General features: G+C 40.8%; 1 pseudogene; it reads left to right on the forward strand.

Annotated features, from left to right (window-relative positions):
- Positions 1–3198: 3198 nt before the first annotated feature.
- On the forward strand, positions 3199–21108 carry LOC147421926 (uncharacterized; annotated as a pseudogene).
- Positions 21109–21440: the final 332 nt, after the last annotated feature.

A 21440-nucleotide genomic window follows, 5' to 3' on the forward strand; every position in this document is an offset into this window, starting at 1 on the left:
ATAGTAGGCAGTTACAAGGTGATTCAATCTATTTAATAGAAAGAGGAATTGATACTAAAGAGGGGGAAGGATACTTTCACGTTTAGATGGTCAAAAATCTAGATGGTGTGAACATCTGTGGCGTAGGGAGCTCTAGTAAATGTAGCCGGGTTGGCTCAGTGACATGTGAGAGCATCACGTATAGAAGGCCAGGGGCGAAAACTTATTTTACAATGAGCAAAACTTTGGTGTTGATTGTTGCACCTTGGGACTTGTGTCCAGTCATAGCATAGGCGAGAGCTACTGGGAATGTGGATTTATGGTACCAGTGCCCATTGAATGTCTGTCTGCTATGCTTAGACCGTTGAAGTGTAAGTTCCTGTTTCGATGTTTCCAATGTGACTTTGATTGCTTTGACGCCTCCTTCTTCATCTTGGAGGATTTCGTCTACGCGACATATTGATCCATTGGCTGCTCCAATTGTTAAGTCTATGTTCTCTGTTATCAGCGCCTTTGCTCCTTTTGCTATTCTGTCAATTGTGTGGAAGTCGGGATCTTCAAGCCATGCTTGGAGCTCAGGGACGTTGTGTGCATTCATTTTGAGGCCGATTTGGATTATGTGACTATGCCGATGGAAATGTTCCAAGAGAAGTTTATTATAATATCGAATGTCACTCTTGTGTGTGCAAATGATTGTCATATTCCTATCCATGTGTTTCTCTATTTGATCCTACTTTATGATGCGGTCACCGAGCGCATCGTGGATCTCTTTCTTTGTGGGGAGCCTAACTCTTATTGTATTGAGGAACCTATGAAAGAGATATCTTTGGCATGGCACACTGAGCAAGACATAATGTACGTAGTAGCAGTGGACCAATAAGTGGAGCTTGTGATGTGGCATGAGTAGCACTAATCACTTTTATGCCTGCATACCGGCGACAACTGTGCCAAATCACCGAACAAGAAGATCTTTTTATCTTTGAATGGGTCTAGCAGTGTGCTGTTGGTGACATTCACAATTTTTCGACTATGAGATCAAAAGTTTGCTTTGTCAACATAGAAATCTCGTCTATGATAATCGTGTCTGCCTCTTTAATACTGACGTATCTGTCATCATTTTTGGAGATTCACAAGGGATATTGTTGTGTGCGCACTGGTATCTTGAATTGGTAATGGACAGTTGTTGCGATGCTGCTTAACCTCGTGGCTGTTGCACCAGTCGAAGCAACGACTGTGACAGTTTTCCCTTGCATTATGAGTTGGCTTGTGATATATCTTATGAAGAAGCTTTTGCCACTCCCAGGAGTGCTTGTGATCACATGCAGTCCACCCTTTGCTGTTGTGAGATTCTTATAGATCTCTGCTTGTTCAGATGTCAGTGACACGTTTTGGACATTTTGAAGCTCGTTTAGAAGGGCAGAGATACGAGATGACATATCCTGTTGCTCGTAGTTTGTTTGCACATCTTGAGATTGAAATGAGGGAGCCTTCGTCGAGGATGTCTTCTGTAGTATCATGTTGTGAAATTGGTGTGTTTGATCTGTCGTCGTGAGCATATTTTGTTGTGTGTACTCTGTGATGTACATCTCAAGATCCTCATATGTCAATATCAAATTTCTAAGTTTGCACTCAAGATAGTATGACCTGGACGTGTTCTCTGGTAAGAGCAGCTGGGATTCGTTTCTGAAGGTGATGCTCTTTAGCAACACGTTGTAAAAGAAAGCCTCCGGATGATGCCCTGGGTGAAAGTCTATGAAATGGACCAGTCGGTGTTGCCGCTGCAGCGATTGGCCGTAGGTATTCTCCTCTGAAATAATTTTTTTCCTTTCTTTTCCCTTTGTCACTATGTAATTCTTGTGGAAGGCATAGAATGTAAGCTTCTCTAGAGTTTGTGGTTGTGCGCAATACAGATCAACAGGGTACAGCACGACATCATTGTTGTGAGAAATGATTCGTTGTCGTATTGCCGGGGGTGATGAGTCAACATATTGGACGCTATCCCTCTTTGAAATGATTGGGATTTGCAAACAATTTAATGCCACTTCTATTTGCTGAGATAGGTTTCGACAGTAAAGAGGCTGAGATCAGCTTCAATTTTGCAGTGTCAAGGCCACCTAGGCCTAAGCGCTCTGCATCTTCTGAGCGGATGTTGAGATGGCCCATTGGTTAAGTTTTGAGTGCATACTTCAAGAGGTAGTAGGACAGCGATGAATTGGTGACCCGCTGTATATTCATATGTGCACCCCATAGCAAGAGCAGTGTAGGGTGGTACGGTACGACATTTCTGTCTTCATGTCGGGGCCTAAAGTATTGCCATCTGTGATTTTGTTCGTTGCAGACTGGGTTTGGATTTGGCTACACATGAAATGGAAACCAGTGTTTACATACTCCATCTCTTTGACCGTGGTAACAACTTGTACGGAACTTGTGAAGCCGTTTCCTAAGTACGAGTTCTCGGAGCCTGCTTACTTCTAGCAAAACCACAGAGCCAGTTTCTGTCGGGATATATGCAGCTATTTCAGTAGATAGTTTCCCTTTGTCTTCTTCATGGATCCAGAGTATGACATGAGCATGCAATAATCCTCTATTTTGGACCTCATATCTAACCAAGTGGTGTTGCACACGGCCCAACACACCTTTCGCAAGTATATATTTGGACATAAGCATTTGGAACTTAGAGTGGAAGGTGATCGCGCATTTGACTGGGCAGTCTGTCCAAGTGAAGGAGGCGTTCAACTGACGTGCAGTTAGCTCGATTGTGTCAATCGCAGGCCATCTTGTGTCTGTGACCTCATCGGCAGCAGTGAAAGTCAAGAAGAAATCAGGCATTCCCCATTCGTCCACCATTGCTATCAAGTCCTTTAGGTTCTTGCGATGCCACGAGCAGGAGCCTGGCATGCTGGAAGGGGTGTTGTACCGAAGCACATGTCTCACAGTATCTTCGTCAATTGCTGTACGATTGGCCCTCTTGTAGTTGTCAATGTCCTTTTGCAACAAGCTCGTGTGTGTATTGTTAGCCAATATAAGTGCCTGCTTTAGTTGGTACATTATGAGCAGGTATGGCTTGTACAGGGTGTAAACGGAGAACAGAGTCGATGCACGTATCTTTACATATATACTGAAGTTGATTTTACCATCATATTGGCCTTTCCCATAAGGGAACAGGAATGGAAATGCTGCCGTCTCTATTGTGATGTCGTTCACAGAGCTTGATACGGCATGCATGCCATTGGGCTTGAAAGTAACTGTTCTCTCAAGCAATTATTGACGGCCACAGAGCTGCAGAGAAGCAAATTCGTAAGTATCGCTAGTGGTGAATTCTCTTCTCCTGGCTGGTTCAATGATGTTTTCGATGATACCAAACATCAAACTTGTGTCAAGTTGCGCCATCAGTGCAAACGGTGCGTTGTCTTGTTGTTGTTGAATGATCTTTCTCACACTATCTTGACTTAGTATGCAGAGGCCAAGCTTATTATTCGGTCATTCAGCCATCGACATATACTTCTGTAGTACAAAGTTGTTCTCAAGATTGAATGCAAGTATGTCTGCCACTTGTGATGTAGCTAGGTCTTACTCTGTGAAGGTTGTTCTATGCTCTTTACTCCATGATAGCAGAGGGTTATCTAATATTGAACGTCTGTCTAGTGTACCTTGTGCAATTGTTGTCACTGTTGAGATGGAATTGACAGATATGTCAATGACGCTCAGTAGTTGTATGTGAAGATGATTTCCGATCAATATTCTTCTTGTGTAGTCTGGAAGTAAGGGCACACAATATATGCGACGTGCACTTGAGTTCTCACAAGTGGATCACTACACCCATTGCGTTTCTATGTGTGTAGCCTCTAAGCTGGATACCAATAGACTACTAGCAAACATTGCAATCAATGTCTCATCTGGAGCTAGAGTACAATCAAAAGAGGCACTTCTTTGGATGAAAACTACACCACAAAAAAATCATATGCTTAAAGGTCTGAATATCGCTGCAACGTCTGAACTCCATCGGTATACTAAATTGACGATATCAATCCATGATTGTGAGCATGGTAGAAATATAGCCTTCTTCTTGATTGAAGTGCGATGTCTCTCTTTCGATCTACTGAGGTGTATCCTACGCTTTCGGTGATGGTCCATTGAAGGCTTAAGTCGGACTCAATCTTAATGATTCAATGTGATGAGAACCTTGTGATATTTACTTACTAGTCATGTCTAAGCAAGGGACAGTTCAAGCGTTTGAAACAACCATGTACCTGGTGCTGGATTGCGCTGTTGCGGGGTTTTGACCTGGGAAGAGGCAAGCGATAGTTGATTTCCTGAATGTCCCTTGCACAGAATAAGTACGAAGCGTTAGAAAAGTAATAGCACAATGTTGAAGGTTCTGAGAGTAATCTAATTATTTGTGTGTGTTCTTTACTTCTTATGTTATAGAAAAAAAAAATGTGCTGGTGTCCCTGCACGGGGTAGTTTGCACAGTCTTCTCCAATTTTTATAATACGAGGGAACGTGCCATTCCCACGGCAGCATGCAATTTTTAGTGTGTTCCTTTTTACTGTGTCCTCAGCGTTCAAGATTAAAATGTGTCACTTTCTCACCGCACGCTGGAATATGTCGTCGTTGCAAATGAAGAGGAGATTTGTCCAAGTTTCTCTTGATCTGTTTGCAGTGAAACACGGTAGAGTAGGCCATAAATAGTTGCGCCTGCAGAAACGAGCTGAGTAAGGTAGTTGAACATGGACATACACACAAAGCTGCTATAATTTCCAGTGAGACCCCTTTATCCTCAGCATGGACACCCCCTACCCGTGCATAATAACTCTCCCTCCCTAGACGTTGCACAAGGTGGACATGGTCTCAAGACATCAAATTAGTTATCCATGCAAGATGCACTAGCAAGAAATGAAGATCTATAGGACAATTGGCAGCATTGTGAAATGAGTAATCACCAAGCAAACAATTAGAGCTGATAGGAGGGATTTGTTAGTAGTGTTGTGCGTTGTGACTAGCCCTGGTTTGCTAATGCCATCTGTGTACTCCATGGCCCTCGAGGTCCTCCCACCACTCCTATCGACAGCATGCAGTAGATCGTATTGCATCAACGCTACTACCACACCCTGCATCATCGCCACAAACCCTGGAGCATTGAATTTTCGAGAGATGTATAGTGCAAAGTGGGACAACAAATTGCGCAAGATCTGATTGGAAAAGCCTTGTGACCGATTGATTGGAAAGCCTTGAATGCAACCACATGGCGATTAGCCGGAAACCGCCAAGCTTTTGCACTACCAAGTAATGAAGGTCTACAAGACAAATGGCAGCATTGTGAAACGAGTAATCACCAAGCAAACAATTAGAGCTGAAAAGAGGGATTTGCTAGTAGTGTTGCGCGCTGTAACTAGCCCTGGTCTGCTAACACTGAGGCGGTCCGGGGCGGGCAACAAGAACAGCAACCTCTAGACACCCTTCAAGGCTCCCGTGCTGCTCAATGGGGCTGGGGCACAACACAACACAAACCAAAACAACAAACCCACAGTCAAATCCCAACTACACAAGGGGCACCACCTAGTTTAAGAGCGAACTAGGACGCAAAAGAGGAGAATCGTTAGGGCAACCCACAAACAAGAAATGAATTTACACTAACCCTAACACCAATGGAACACTCTCACACACTAAAACACAAGAGCGAGAGAGAGAGAGAGAGAGAGAGAGAGAGAGAGATGGTGTACAACTTAGCTTCAAATTTATATTTTGCACAAAAAGGAACTTAGAGCTTGCGGAATCAAGTGACAAGATTTGGTTATAGCATCACTAGCACATTGTCTTAAGGTTATGGGAGCCCTCTCACCATCCACCCTCTTACAATGGTAGCCAAACAATAGCCAATGAATCACAAGCAACAAAACAACAACCTTCAATGAAACAAGTCACCTTATGAAGCTGAATGAGTTTGCCAAGCCAAATTGGAGGAGAAGCGTGAGCCTTTGGACATGAATTGCACCCAAAACTACCAATTCATTGATGTTGGGGTAGATACAACAATGGTAGGAAGAATATCTTCTACTCGCACTCACTCAAATTAGCTCAAGCTTTTCTATGTACCAAAGTGATGGTGTATAGAAAGCTTACTCTCTCTTTACAACCAAGATAGAACTGGCGTGTGCTACGCTCAATCTAGTGTGCAATGGTATAGTGATGTCTTTTACAAGGAGGAATAGGTTCTATTTATAGGTTTTAGAAGCCTTGATTAGCATTAAGCCTAATCAATTTTATTACGAAAGATCAAGGATTATGAATTTCAAATGATAATGGGGTCTCTCTTTTCTCTTGAGTCACATGGATGTGGGGTCAAGTAAGAGAATTATTGATGTGGTGAAAGGAGAGAAACTTCCATGGGAGTGAGTGAATTTGGTTTACTTGTGCGGTTGCCTGCTCCATATGTTGATAGTGTGGGTGCATTTTTACAAGAGAAGTTAGTTGTTAGTGGTAATAATCACTAGAATTGTTAGTGATACATTTACAATGGGTAGGATGAGTAGATTTGATGAAGGAAGAGGGGTGAATTAAAAGAGAATCATTGAGATGGTGAAGCTTTGAAGAAGCTTGAACTCACCCTTGTGTAGATTGTGGAAAAAATGACCGCTGGTCTTCTTCTTCTTCTTCGCTTCTTTACGCCGCTGCCACGGTTGACCACCATGATGAAAAGAGGATTTGTTGATCAAAAATCCTCAATTTGCAGAAGTTATCATGGTTAAGATGCTGAAGTTTAGATATTTTTAGGAGAGGTAAATGAAATTGTAACATAGAATCAATAGAGAGAGACATAGAGAGGGTGTATGTATGTAGAGGTTCATAAAAGAACTATAGGGATGAGAGAGAAGGGTAATGGTGAAGAGGGTGGGAGAAGCCATGGAAATTGCAGGTTTGAGTGAGGGAAGGAGAGGGAGGGATGTGTAAGAGTGAGTAGGTGTGTGGAAGGGTGAGAGAAGACTAAGGGCTACTTGTGAGAAAAGTGGGCAGACTGGGGTCCACTCAAAAAATCATAGCTCACCGCTGGTAGCTCTAAAAATCATGAAAAACTTTGAGGTGATTATTCAGAGTGTGGGCTACATTTTCTCTTTTGACCACTGCTCCAAATTCGGAGTGGAGATAGGTGCCAAAATTCTCACCAAAAAGCCTGTTTTTTATGCCTGCAAAAGTCTTTTAGTGGCCCCCTCCTTTGTTGAATTTGTACAATGCATCCAAGAGTGAGCCCCTCCTTTGTCATATTATAATACAAAGCATCTAAGTTGCCCTTGACCCATGCATGGAGGAGGATTATTGGTGAATAAAGAAATATATACATGGTGGGACTAGTGTATGGACTATTCATGGACTTTAGCTCAATGAGCACATGGTGTTAGAATAATGAGTAAAAATAATAATAAAAATATGGAGGAGTTATGGATATGGAAGGATATTGAAATCATATGATATGGTCCCTCCTTGAATTATTTTGGGTGAAAGAGGAAAAGGTATGCAAGTAAATAATATAATTAAAAGTAACCAATGAGTAGAAATCAATTTTTTGTTTTCACGAGGGTGAGGGTGAGGGTGAAAATGTGGGAGTGATTTGTATAAAGGAAAAATATGAGGTTAGAGTATGTACATATTGGCAAAAAATATAATTATGGTGTAAGAGAATGAAAGAAGGTGTACATAGGTTTAATAAAACACACACCTAAGTAGAAATATTTAAATAAAATACCAAAATAATAATAAAAAATCCCTATATTTAGGCCATATATACAATGAAATATTTACACACAAAGAGGCCATAATATACTTTTATTTTTTTATTTTTTTTATTTTTTTGGCTCAACTAGCCTTGTGACTAGCTAGCTGAGGGTTTTTAAGAAGATATGGGAAAAGCCCCCTAACTCACACACGCCTATGTACAGTGAAATGGTAGGGATAGCCATAGCGTTTTGGTGAATTTGGTAGGGTGGAGTAACTTACTATGGCAATTATGGAGAGCCAAAAAACGGCTATCATTAGCCCTCCCCCAAGATGATGGTATATTCATGTACCATCATAGAGCATCTTTTCCAAAGAGAGTGCTTCAGAGTCCTTGACGAGATCTTCATTGTTTGGCCCCTCAGAATTTTGGCTGGAGTTACACTCATGCTTCATGTAACAATACTTACATGAGGCAGTGGCCTTTGGAATGATCTTTGGTAGATCCTTTGGTAGAAGGCGACTCAAATAGGGCTTCAAGCGATACCCGTTTACCTTCCTGGAGTGCTCTTTACCATTCAAGTCCATAAGCTGATAGTAACTAGAATTGAAAGCCTTCTTGACTATGTATGGCCCTTGCCATCTAGTTTCAAACTTGGCATCAAAACGATTGTCAAGTCGATTGTTATACCTTAGCACAAGCTCTCCTTCCTTGATGCCTTTGTCCTTCAGTTTCTTGTCGTGCGTTTCTTTCGCTTGTGTGGCTTTCCTCTTGTAGCACTCATATGCTGCTTCTCTTTTCCACTCGAGCTCCACTAACGTAAGAAGTCGATCCATCCATACCTCTTGATCATCTTGTGCTCCTTTGCCATGAAGTCGCATTGTTGGAATGTTGAGCTCGATAGGCTGCAAAGCCTCTTGACCATAGACCAAGTGAAATGGTGTGAACTCCGTGGCTTCCCTATATGTGGTTCGATATGCCCACAAGGCACCATCCAAGAAGTCATCCCATAATTTCGTCTTGTTTTTCACCATCTTTCTAATGATTCCTGCAATGACACCATTAGCTTTTTCTACCAAACCATTTGATTGGGGATAGTAGGGTGTACTGTGACGATGTAGAATGTGAAGTTCTTCACAGACTTCTGTGAGCAATCCCTTTCTAAACCCTGGACCATTATCAGAAACAATCTCCAAAGGTGTGCCAAATCTACAACAAATGTGAGTGTAGACGAATTTTCTCACTGTCCTCTCATTTACCTTTGCCACACTTTATGCTTCCACCCACCTAGTCATATAGTCTACAGCCACTAGAATGTAGAGTTTACCATTTTTTGTCCTAGGCAGAGGACCCATAGCATCAATGCCCCACTTTTCAAAGGGTCCATTTGCAAGCACGATTTGCCTTGGACCATAAATCAATCTTCTATTCCCATTTACCTGACAATTGTGACAACTTTTACACCAATGTTGGACATCCACATGCAGACTTGGCCAAACATACCCCGCAAGAAAAATCTTCTTCACAGTTAATTCTTGGGAAAAATGACCACCACATGCCTCTTCATGCAAACCTTTTAGAATGGCTGGAATTTCCGCGATAGTTGGTACTCTTCTGCACACATTATCCTTCCCTCTTTGATAGAGGGAGCCTTCTAGGAAGAGATACATGCTTGCCTTCTTCATGAGTCTCCTCTTCTTAGCTTTTGTGAAGTCTGGTGGAAACTCACCCTCCAAAATGTAGCCAATGATGGGAGCCAATGACTCCAATCCCTGGTACCTCAGTTGCTTCACAGCAGCCGCCACCATGATGACCTGCACTTCTTTCTTTACACATGAAATGGCTTGTTGTGCAAGTAAATCAGCATCTTCATTTTGTTTCCTAGGAATATGATATAATTGCACCTCCTCAAATTGTTTAAATAGCCTACGGATGGTATGAACTTTGGCCCTTAGTCTTTCATTTTTGCATGCCCAAATGCCTAAAATCTGCTTCACAATGAGAAGTGCATCCCCTTTTACCATGAGACGTTGTATACCATGGCCAATGCATATTTTTAAACCATGAAGTAGTGTGTCATATTCTGCTTCATTGTTGCTAGCTGAACTTGGTAGATTGAACTTCTCTTTCATGACCACCTCTCCACTTGGGTTGAGCAACACTAGCCCTCCCCCTGCTTTTCCTGTGGCTCGACGAAAAGCTCCATCAAAGAACAAGGTAAAAGCATTAGGAATACTTTTTGGTGGTGGCAATGGTAGGGTCTTTACTTCAGGCACCTTAATCTCCTTTTCATGCACCCTATAAGTGAGAATCCCTGCCAATTGTGCACGCACACTATCTTCTACCTTGAAAGAGTATTGAAACTCTTGCAACTCCACAATCCACTTTGAGATCCTAGTACTAAGATTCATTTGAGATGACACCCAAGGGAACAAATTCTCTGCGGTGAGGATTACAAAAGGTTTTGGTAGCAGGTAGGATCTAAACTTTCTCACTGCAAACATGAGAGAAAGCATCATGAGTTCTGCTTCTGTGTAGTCTCTCTCCAAAGCATTCATGACCCTACTAGCAAAGTAGATGGGTCGCATCCTTGTACTATGGGGATCTTGTTGTAGCAACACAGCACCAATTGTTTCCCTTCCAACACTAGAGCTAACAAAGAATGTGTACTCCCAACAAGGAGGCATGAGTGTTGGTAGCTCTGACAAAATGACTTTAATGTTACAAAAATACTCTTCAAGCTCATCAGACCATGCAAATTCTACTTGTTGTGTCAACTTTTGCAAAGGATGAAGCAACTCCGAGGCTAAGTGAATGAAGCGTGACATATACTTCACCTTTTGAATGAAAGAGATGACCTCCTTAAGACTCTTCGGTGATGGGAGCTCAATAAGAGCCTTTGCCTTTGAAGGATCCACCTCAATGCCTTTATAGGAAACCTTGTGACCGAGCAAGATCACTTCATCCTCACCTATGTGGCACTTGTCGGGGTTGAGTTGACCTCCATGTCGTAGAGCTTCTTTAAACCTTCTTCTACCCTTTGTAGATGCAATGATTTTGAGCTATAAATGCAGAAATCATCAATGAACACCCTAATTGACTTTCCAAAGAATGCTTGAAACACCATGTTCATGAAACGTTGGAATGTTGCAGGAGCATTTGTCAGACCAAATGGCATGACTCTAAAAGCATAACAACCCCAAGGAGTGATAAAGGTTGTTTTTAATTGATCTTCCAATGCGATACCTATTTGAAAGTAGCCTGAGTAGCCATCACACACAGTGTACTTCTCATGACCAGCTACCTCATTTAGTATCTCATCCTGAAATGGGAGGGGAAAGTGATCTCTTTTTGTTGCCTCATTGAGTGGACGGTAATCCACACACACCCTCCACTTTCCGTTTTTCTTAGGAGTGACAACAACGGGAGAGACCCACTCTGAATTCTCCACTCGATAAATGAAACCTTCTGCTAGAAGCTTTCTTACCTCCTTGAGTAAAGCCTGCTCCTTGATGACTCCTAGCCTTCGTAGCTTCTGAGCCTTAGGTGTGGCCTCTGGCTTCAACTCAATTTTATGTTGAACAGCATCTACTCCACGCACATCGGTGTAGTCTTTAGCAAAAAGCCTAGGAAATTTCCTTAGCACACATTTGAACTCCTCTCTTTCATCCTTTGTAAGTGTTGTAGATAGCATACCTTCTAGCATTCTTTCATCTTCCACTTTTTGGTTCTCTTGCGAACCTACCTCCTCCAAACCTTGACAAGAGGTCTCTTGGTTGGTTGGCTTAAACCTTACCCCCATGACTTCGATGGAAGACTCCTCTTCAGTAATGCTGCCGCTACTTTCTTCTTCTGAAGTGCTATCTGTCCAACCTTCTTCCGTCTCACTTTGAGATGATTCTTCATGGAGCTCCTCTTGGCGTTGCTCCTTCATGTCAAAGACAACCTTCTTATGATTGTCGTTCCTGCAAATTAGCTTTCCACTCTCCCAATCCTGCAAAGCTCGCATTTTCATTAGCCATGGTCTCCCTAGGATAAATGGGTAACCATTTCCTTTGGTAGACATAACATAGAAATCCTCTGCCTTATTAATGCCAAAGGCCTCCACAAAAAAAAATTTACAAATGCCTACGCACCTAGCCTTGCTATTGTTTGCCATGTTGACCTTAATTTCAGGTGTCTCATGGATGTGCATGCCTTGTTTTTGCATGAGTCCCTCTGTCATGATGCAAATTTGTGCACCCCCATCCACTAGACCTTTCCTAACCAATCTCCCTTTTATGTAACAATCTAGCACAGGTGTAATGTCCTCATTCATTTCAGCTTGTGCAATTTTTACAACAGGCACACTCTCTTTTACCTTTCTCCTAGTGCTAACTGCCCTTGTTAAATCCCTCCTAACTTGTGGACATAATGCAAGAAATTGAGGCCATGAAATATCAAGACCCTTACCTCTCATGTCTTCCAACAAGTTGTACGGAGCCATACCATGTCCAAGAGGGAAGTCTTGGAGGTTGATACGACGTCGAGTCCTCTTGGTTTCCTTGGTTTCCTTTGCCTTCTTGCCTTGTCCATGGTCACTCTGTGATGTGACTCCTTCTTTCTCTTTACCTTTTCCTCGGCCACGCTTAATGCCATTGGATTCCATGTCAACCTCATTTGAATTTGTCACCTCTACCACATGCACATTTGGATCTGGCAAAGGTGGAACTCCTTCTACCCCTTGTGGAGGTGGTCTTGGTCCATTTGGCCTTTGTATAAGCCGTGGTTGCTGACTAGTTCCTTCACCTGCATTCATCACTGGGTAATTCAAGTTAGGTCTCCCTGGCTCTCCACGAGGACGAGGACAATTATACATCCCATGTCCAGACTCACCGCAATTCCAACATTGCAAGACTCTCCTAGGTCGTGGGTCTCGCTCTTCAGACTTCTTTGCTTGTCCCTTTGGACCTACAGCTTGTGCAAGGTGAATTGACAAGCTGCTTAAAGATTCATTTAACTTCTCAATCACTTCCGCCGGTACCTCAGGAAGCTCCTTAGATGTTGATGCTTGTGACTTACCTTTGGATCTAAGACCTTCTATTGGAACCTCCCCCCTTAAGCACTTGAGTTTCCTATATTTCTCAGCAGCCCTAGTTTCAGCTGCATCAAAGGTAGCAGGTGCACCCGCCTCAACTTTTACCTTAAGGTCAGGAGAGAGTCCGGCTATGAACCTCTCCTTCTTTAGAAATTCTGCACCATCACCAGGGTTAGCAACATTTCGTATCCATAGAGCCCAAAGACGTAAGAACTCTTGCTTGTACAAGTAGTAGTCATCTAAGTCTTTTTGCTTATGAGAAACAATGTCTTGCCATAATTTCTGAGTGTTTTGGGGATCAAAGAAGTATTCCTTGAAACGATTCAAAACTTCTGTGTAATTCCCTTTAACTTCCTCAGGCAAAGAGTCAAACCAAGTGCTAGCATCTTTCCTAAGGACCACCTCAAACATTTCCACACGTTCTTGATCAGTTACTATCCTCTTGATACGGCAAGACATCTTGAAATTTGCTAGAAATAATTCTGCATCCTCTCCAGGCTCTCCAAAGAAAAGAGGATATCCAGACATTTGGCGTTGGCTCTCCATTGAATTGATTTCAAAGTGACGCGTTTTTGTTTTTTCTTTCTTTAAAAGATTTACACAATAATATTTTCTAAATTGCAATCTATTCTACAACAAAATAAAAATATTCACATCAAATGACCTATGATAATCAATAAGAGGTAGAATGACAGGGTTTGGTGACGCGAGAATTTCTCCTACTCTTTGGGCACCAAACATGAATACCATACGTTGTTGAAAATGGATTTTTCTACTAATTGCAATGTTCACTCTAATGTGTGGAGTGAAATGAAAGGGAAAAACCTGTATTCCTGGGCCATTATCCATGGTCTATGCATGACCTAATTCTTAAAACAAAACAAAAATATAGACGTCCAAACTAAGGTCGTACCTAATGAGAGGCAAAATAAAAGGATTTACTGATGCGTTTATCTCTACCAACCTAAGAGGACCTAAAATTCTACGAATTACTCGCTGAAATTGCAACTTAGAACTAACAATTATGTGTACCTTTTGCCTTGCAATGGGAATGAAGGGATCATACAAATTCTCGTGATTCATGCAAGCTACTTGATTATACTAAAGGTTGAGCCTTCACAAAACATACACAAGCCTCTTCCTCAGTGGGGGCACCAAAATTGAGGCGGTCCGGGGTGGGCAACAAGAAGAGCAACCTATAGACACCCTTCAAGGCTCCCGTGCTGCTCAATGGGGCTGGGGCACAACACAACACAAACCAAAACAACAAACCCACAGTCAAATCCCAACTACACAAGGGGCACCACCTAGTTTAAGAGCGAACTAGGACGCAAAAGAGGAGAATCGTTAGGGCAACCCACAAACAAGAAATGAATTTACACTAACCCTAACACCAATGGAACACTCTCACACACTAAAACACGAGAGCGCGAGAGAGAGAGAGAGAGAGAGAGAGAGAGAGAGAGAGAGAGAGAGAGAGAGATGGTGTACAACTTAGCTTCAACTTTATATTTTGCACAAAAAGGAACTTAGAGCTTGCGGAATCAAGTGACAAGATTTGGTTATAGCATCACTAGCACATTGTCTTAAGGTTATCGGAGCCCTCTCACCATCCACCCTCTTACAATGGTAGCCAAACAATAGCCAATGAATCACAAGCAACAAAACAACAACCTTCAATGAAACAAGTCACCTTATGAAGCTGAATGAGTTTGCCAAGCCAAATTGGAGGAGAAGCGTGAGCCTTTGGACATGAATTGCACCCAAAACTACCAATTCATTGATGTTGGGGTAGATACAACAATGGTAGGAAGAATATCTTCTACTCGCACTCACTCAAACTAGCTCAAGCTTTTCTATGTACCAAAGTGATGGTGTATAGAAAGCTTACTCTCTCTTTACAACCAAGATAGAACTGGCGTGTGCTACGCTCAATCTAGTGTGCAATGGTATAGTGATGTCTTTTACAAGGAGGAATAGGTTCTATTTATAGGTTTTAGAAGCCTTGATTAGCATTAAGCGTAATCAATTTTATTACGAAAGATCAAGGATTATGAATTTCAAATGATAATGGGGTCTCTCTTTTCTCTTGAGTCACATGGATGTGGGGTCAAGTAAGAGAATTATTGATGTGGTGAAAGGAGAGAAACTTCCATGGGAGTGAGTGAATTTGGTTTACTTGTGCGGTTGCCTGCTCCATATGTTGATAGTGTGGGTGCATTTTTACAAGAGAAGTTAGTTGTTAGTGGTAATAATCACTAGAATTGTTAGTGATACATTTACAATGGGTAGGATGAGTAGATTTGATGAAGGAAGAGGGGTGAATTAAAAGAGAATCATTGAGATGGTGAAGCTTTGAAGAAGCTTGAACTCACCCTTGTGTAGATTGTGGAAAAAATGACCGTTGGTCTTCTTCTTCTTCTTCGCTTCTTTACGCCGCCGCCACGGTTGACCACCACGATGAAAAGAGGATAGGCTGATCAAAAATCCTCAATTTGCAAAAGTTATCATGGTTAAGATGCTGAATTTTAGATATTTTTAGGAGAGGTAAATGAAATTGTAACATAGAATCAATAGAGAGAGACATAGAGAGGGTGTATGTATGTAGAGGTTCATAAAAGAACTATAGGGATGAGAGAGAAGGGTAATGGTGAAGAGGGTGGGAGAAGCCATGGAAATTGCAGGTTTGAGTGAGGGAAGGAGAGGGAGGGATGTGTAAGAGTGAGTAGGTGTGTGGAAGGGTGAGAGAAGACTAAGGGCTACTTGTGAGAAAAGTGGGCAGACTGGGGTCCACTCAAAAAATCATAGCTCACCGCTGGTAGCTCCAAAAATCATGAAAAACTTTGAGGTGATTATTCAGAGCGTGGGCTACATTTTCTCTTTTGACCACTGCTCCAAATTCGGAGTGGAGATAGGTGCCAAAATTCTCACCAAAAAGCCTGTTTTTTATGCTTGCAAAAGTCTTTTAGTGGCCCCCTCCTTTGTTGAATTTGTACAATGCATCCAAGAGTGAGCCCCTCCTTTGTCATATTATAATACAAAGCATCCAAGTTGCCCTTGACCCATGCATGGAGGAGGATTATTGGTGAATAAAGAAATATATACATGGTGGGACTAGTGTATGGACTATTCATGGACTTTAGCTCAATGAGCACATGGTGTTAGAATAATGAGTAAAAATAATAATAAAAATATGGAGGAGTTATGGATATGGAAAGATATTGGAATCATATGATATGGTCCCTCCTTGAATTATTTTGGGTGAAAGAGGAAAAGGTATGCAAGTAAATAATATAATTAAAAGTAACCAATGAGTAGAAATCAATTTTTTGTTTTCACGAGGGTGAGGGTGAGGGTGAAAATGTGGGAGTGATTTGTATAAAGGAAAAATATGAGGTTAGAGTATGTACATATTGGCAAAAAATATAATTATGGTGTAAGAGAATGAAAGAAGGTGTACATAGGTTTAATAAAACACACACCTAAGTAGAAATATTTAAATAAAATACCAAAATAATAATAATAAATCCCTATATTTAGGCCATATATACAATGAAATATTTACACACAAAGAAGCCATAATATACTTTTATTTTTTTATTTTTTTGGCTCAACTAGCCCAGTGACTGGCTAGCTGAGGGTTTTTAAGAAGATATGGAAAAAGCCCCCTAACTCACACACGCCTATGTACAGTGAAATGGTAGGGATAGCCATAGCGTTTGGGTAAATTTGGTAGGGTGGAGTAACTTACTATGGCAATTATGGAGAGCCAAAAAACGGCTATCAACACCATGTGTGTACTCCATGGCCCTCAAGATCCTCCAATATGAGATGATAAGCAACATGCAGTAGCAGCAACGCCAAAGTCTCCCCAGCTCCGTTGCCCACTTTCTGGCCGTTTCTCGTCTCTAACTTTTAATCTACCACATCGACACCGCAATCCTCAGCTTCATCTCCTTGTTGCACCCATTAATTGCAACGCTCCTGTCCACGTGTGTTGTCTGTAGCTTCAGTAGCCAGCAATGCATTGTCACCCAGTTGAGCCCCTTAGAGCTCCTACGTATCCACAACGATAATCACCTACATTTGCATGTTCACGGCTACTCTAGAACAAGAACTCAAGAAGTAGATTTCGAGAGTATTGCTCTTTGTCGAGTTGCAGGCCCGGACTATGGATCAATTTTGGACAAGCTGTGGCATTATGCAGGTGAGCGAATTCCGCTAGTTAGTGCGGACTATGCCGCTACGGAAGGCTGGATTGGAGTGAATGTGGAGCCCAGGTCAAGCCCACCAAGCTCTTTTTCCTTTACGGTGCTGCCCAGCCTGGCCCGGACTGTGGAGCAATTGTGGATAAGGGAGAGGAGAGAGAGAGAGAGAGAGAGAGAGAGAGAGAGAGAACCTGAAGCTGCGAACTTTCAAGTTGTTGTCAACTTGCGACAATGAGCCTGTTGTCAAACCTAGGAACTGTCAATCTGCTGTCAAACTGCCTATGGAGAAGATCGACGGAACTACGAACTGCTCCTGATGTCAACCTGCAAACTACTCTTGCTGTTTTTATTAATTTGAGGCGTAGCTTTTGGCAGGAGGTCATTTTTTTTAGCGTTGTAAAGCGCTGCCACGTGGGTGAATGAGAGGGGAGGGATTGAGAAAAAGCCACTACGCTAATGAAGTAACCAAAGTCAAAGAAGGCAACAAAAAATTCAGAAGTGCAGGTAGAGAAAGTGGCACCTATGGAGTTGGAAGGTGAGATCCAAATCCAAGAACATGTGCTTGCAATCATTGACAAACCTTTGGGGTCGGACATTTTGAAAGAACTTACTATGCATAGAGTAAGCCAATTCCAGAGATACCTCTATGTCGTTGTTTCATTAACACAAGGGTTCAAGAATTGAGACCAGATCTCTCTGATTTGAAAAGGGCTTTTAATCATGAAGGGTATTTTCCCATTAAAGTTTTATTCATTCTTTCTTTACATTTTCATGATGATACAACTAAACCTGTGGATGTTGACGTCATGTCCACTTGGGACAAGCATTGGCTTTCTATCAATGAGGAGTTTAAGAAAGAGATTGAGGAAGATCCAATCTGGTCTTGTTTGTCTAGAAAAATGTTCTATGTTTGGGAGGGAAATCACACAACATCTTCTTGGATGGAAGTCATAAAAGAAGTTTGATCTAGAGATAAAGAGAGACATGTTAGGATCAGAGCTGAGTTCACTGACGCCGATCCAAAACATGAAGTCAAACTTTTGGCTGCTCTTCATAGATTCAATTTGTGAGTGCTTCTTATCTTTGAAATATTATGAGTTAAAGTTTGTTGTTCTCTTTTTTTATGATTAATCTTATTGCAGAATGAATGAAAATTCCATTGTTCTCACAAGCTTGAGGGACTATTTGCAATACACCAATACTCTTTGCTCATGTGATGTGGATGATTTTATGGCGGATTTTACACCAAGTGAGAAGATAGCTATCGAGAAATCACGTGTGACTGAAGCTTCAGGTGGCCATAAAGTTTGGTATCCTCTTACACAATCTTTGCTTGCTCGGATTGTATTTTCGGTTAGTATCTAGATTTGGGTTAGTGGTCTTGTAATCTCAAATGATTTCATTTAGTTCTATTTATTGATTTATGCTTCTAAACTTAGGCAAGCTACAAAAAGAGTGTAGAAAAAGAGGAAAAGAAGATTCCAAGCAGACTACCAAAAGAAGAACGAGAGCACAAGCTTGTAATGATTAGAAAAGTTGTGACTAAAACATTTTTGCGAAAAGGAGTGTGTTTCAATTTGTCATGATTAATATCTGTGATATGGTAGTAATACTATGATATTAATTGCAGATGTTGTGTGTTATCAATCCAAGCTTGGGAAAGTCTTGTTTGATGTTCTTTGGGGTTTACCAATGTTTGATATGACAAAAAAGATCACATTGGATAAACTATACCAAATTTCAATTGCAACGTGCTCTCAAGATAGAAAGATGTTTGTGCTCTCTTTGCTTGGTGCGGATGATAATTTAAAAAGTTCTTATTGTATTCTTGGAGGTGATCATGAATTTATAAGATGGTGTGCAAAAGAGGTGTGGATGGAGAAACTTTTGATGGAAGCCTCAAGAATGCTCTCACAAGTGATCGAGAAAACATTGGAGGAGAGCAATTGACTTTACCGGAGCACCCGAGTTTGACGGAGTACTTCAATGATATTTTGTTCAGGTACAGGGATACCCTTTTTGAGCCTCTTTCAAAGGAGATGATGGTGGAAAGTCCAGCAATAAAGCAAGTTGATCTACTAAATGATGCCCGAAGAGTTGTTTATAGGTATATAAATTTGAATTTTTGAAAAAAGAGTATTGTTTATGATAATATTATGTAATACATATTTCAATGTTTTTCTTTGAAGGTTTCTCCTATCTTTGTTGAGTAGCAAGAAAATACTCAATCTCCCACATATTTGTAAAGCATGGTCAATGCTTTCAGCTCCATCATTCTGCATGTATACTTCCACCATTTTTAAAGAGGATAGAAAGCCATCGGGTGCATTTCTTCTTAGTGTTTGGGAAAGAAAGCATTGTCCATGATGGGTTGACATGAAGAAAGGATTTTTTATTGAGGAATAAAGTGAAGCATATGCAAGGCATCAGAAGGGAGAGTGTAGATCATATTCAGGGTCAGTTGGAAATATGAATGAAGCTACACTAAAACAAGTGCAAGAATAACAAAAAAACATTTTAGAGGCTGAGAAATTGCAATTGGAGCAACCGCCTGCAAAAACAAGAAGACCAAAGCTTCAAACTGCTAGGGACACAAGAGGTAATGATTCGTGCTTTGTATGCTTTTTGGTTTTGTCTATTGCTTAAGTGATTGTAATTTAACTATAAATTGTTATAAATGTAGAGAAAGATTGTGTTGATGTTGAAATTATACATACTAAGAGGAGAAAGAAGAGCTTCACCACACTGACATGATATACTTGCCAATTCAATCCTTCTCTCATCTCTCCCATCGTGCAACTAAAGAGAGTGTGGCCGTTCTTGAATGTGATTACATTGTCTTGGGTAAGGATATACTTGCTAGGAAGTTTGGTGGTGAATTTGAAAAGATAAGGTTATTCTTTTTAAAAACCAATGGAGAGAGAAGGCAACGCCACAAGAAGACTTGTGCTTGGAGCATTGATTTATGTGCTATTGACTTACCTACTGGATCTATGTTTTCAGGTAATGTTTGGTTGCTTATGAAGAGCTTAAATCACAACTTTGAATAGTGATAATATGTATTGTTGACTTTCTTGTTGAACACATGATTTAACGGTATGAGGTTATGCCTCATTGGAATGACATCTCTGATGATCATGTTCTCTACTCATTGGGCATTGTGGTTGCTTGTATGGATGATGGAGGATGGACACTTGTTACGTGTTCCGCATCATCTCTACCCATTGTCGAGAGTATGCTTCAAAAGCGTGGCTGGACGTTCATCTTCGATGGTTGGCTAAGACCATGGAGCCATACGCCTACACCAGCAAGAGGGACTTTGTGGTGAAGGTTAGTTTTATTAAAACTAATATAGTCTATATGTTATTGTACATATTGCATTGAGATTGATTGGATGTGATATTGATGAATATTTATGTTTTTTTAATTGTTTAGGAGAATGCATTTCATGTGCTTCTTTTGAAGAGACCTGGTTTCACACCATTAATTCGTTTTGAAAAAGGAAATGCAATAGCAAAAGAGTTACAACAATCTTTGGAGTCTTACATCCTTCAACATTTTCTTCCATCATCTCAATGCTCTAAACAAGCAGGCAATTTTGAAAGCTAGCAAGGAGGAATTGAGAAAAGTCTTGCTTTCATGCTTATGTTTTTGGAGTTTCTAACCACCTCAAATAGTACTGTGTTACATCTTAGAGCAAGGACGGGACCAGTTTTGAGAGGATTTCTACATACAGGAAGGTGGTGTCTTGTAATGGAGGATGATAAATCCATTGTCGATAATCATCTTCGACCATTGATAGCTTTCTATTTTATGGATGTATGAGCCTCTTTATCATATATACCAATGGATGAGGAAGAATTGGAGACCTTTAACTTTCAATTTCCCACATATTGGTAAGTTCTAAATAAAACTTTGATTTTTGTCTCTTTGAGTTAAAATTTGTTGCATTTCTAAGACATAGCTTTGAATCTAGGTCGTTGCCATGTTATGTTGCAAAAATGGCAAGTTTCATGTGTAATAGAGATGGCTACTTTGATCGACCATTGGTGGAGAAGCAAGGATCATGATCCGTTTTTGTTGATGACCATGCTGCACATAGTGATGATACTATAGGTAGCGAATCTTTATAAAGATAACTTATTGATAATACTAATAATTTGGTATTGGATGTTGTGGATTGATTTTACATTCTATTTTGTATTTGGCAATATGGTTTGTGTCAAATTTGGACATATTGCCTTCATTTGGATATGTACTCATTTTATGGTATTGAACATAGAGTTGGCTATATGCTTAGTGTGATATTTTCCTATTTGATTTTATTAATTTTTGGTATTGAGCATAGAGTTGTCTATATGGTTAGTGTGATATTTGCCTATTTGATTTTATTATTTTGTGGTTTCATTGAGCTTTACTTCTTCTGTTTTTCATTATGATAAGAATGTTCAAGTTTGGTAAGCAT

This window comes from Adiantum capillus-veneris, chromosome 27 (assembly GCF_014529385.1).
Source record: "Adiantum capillus-veneris isolate H3 chromosome 27, ASM1452938v2, whole genome shotgun sequence".
Taxonomy (NCBI): domain Eukaryota; kingdom Viridiplantae; phylum Streptophyta; class Polypodiopsida; order Polypodiales; family Pteridaceae; genus Adiantum; species Adiantum capillus-veneris.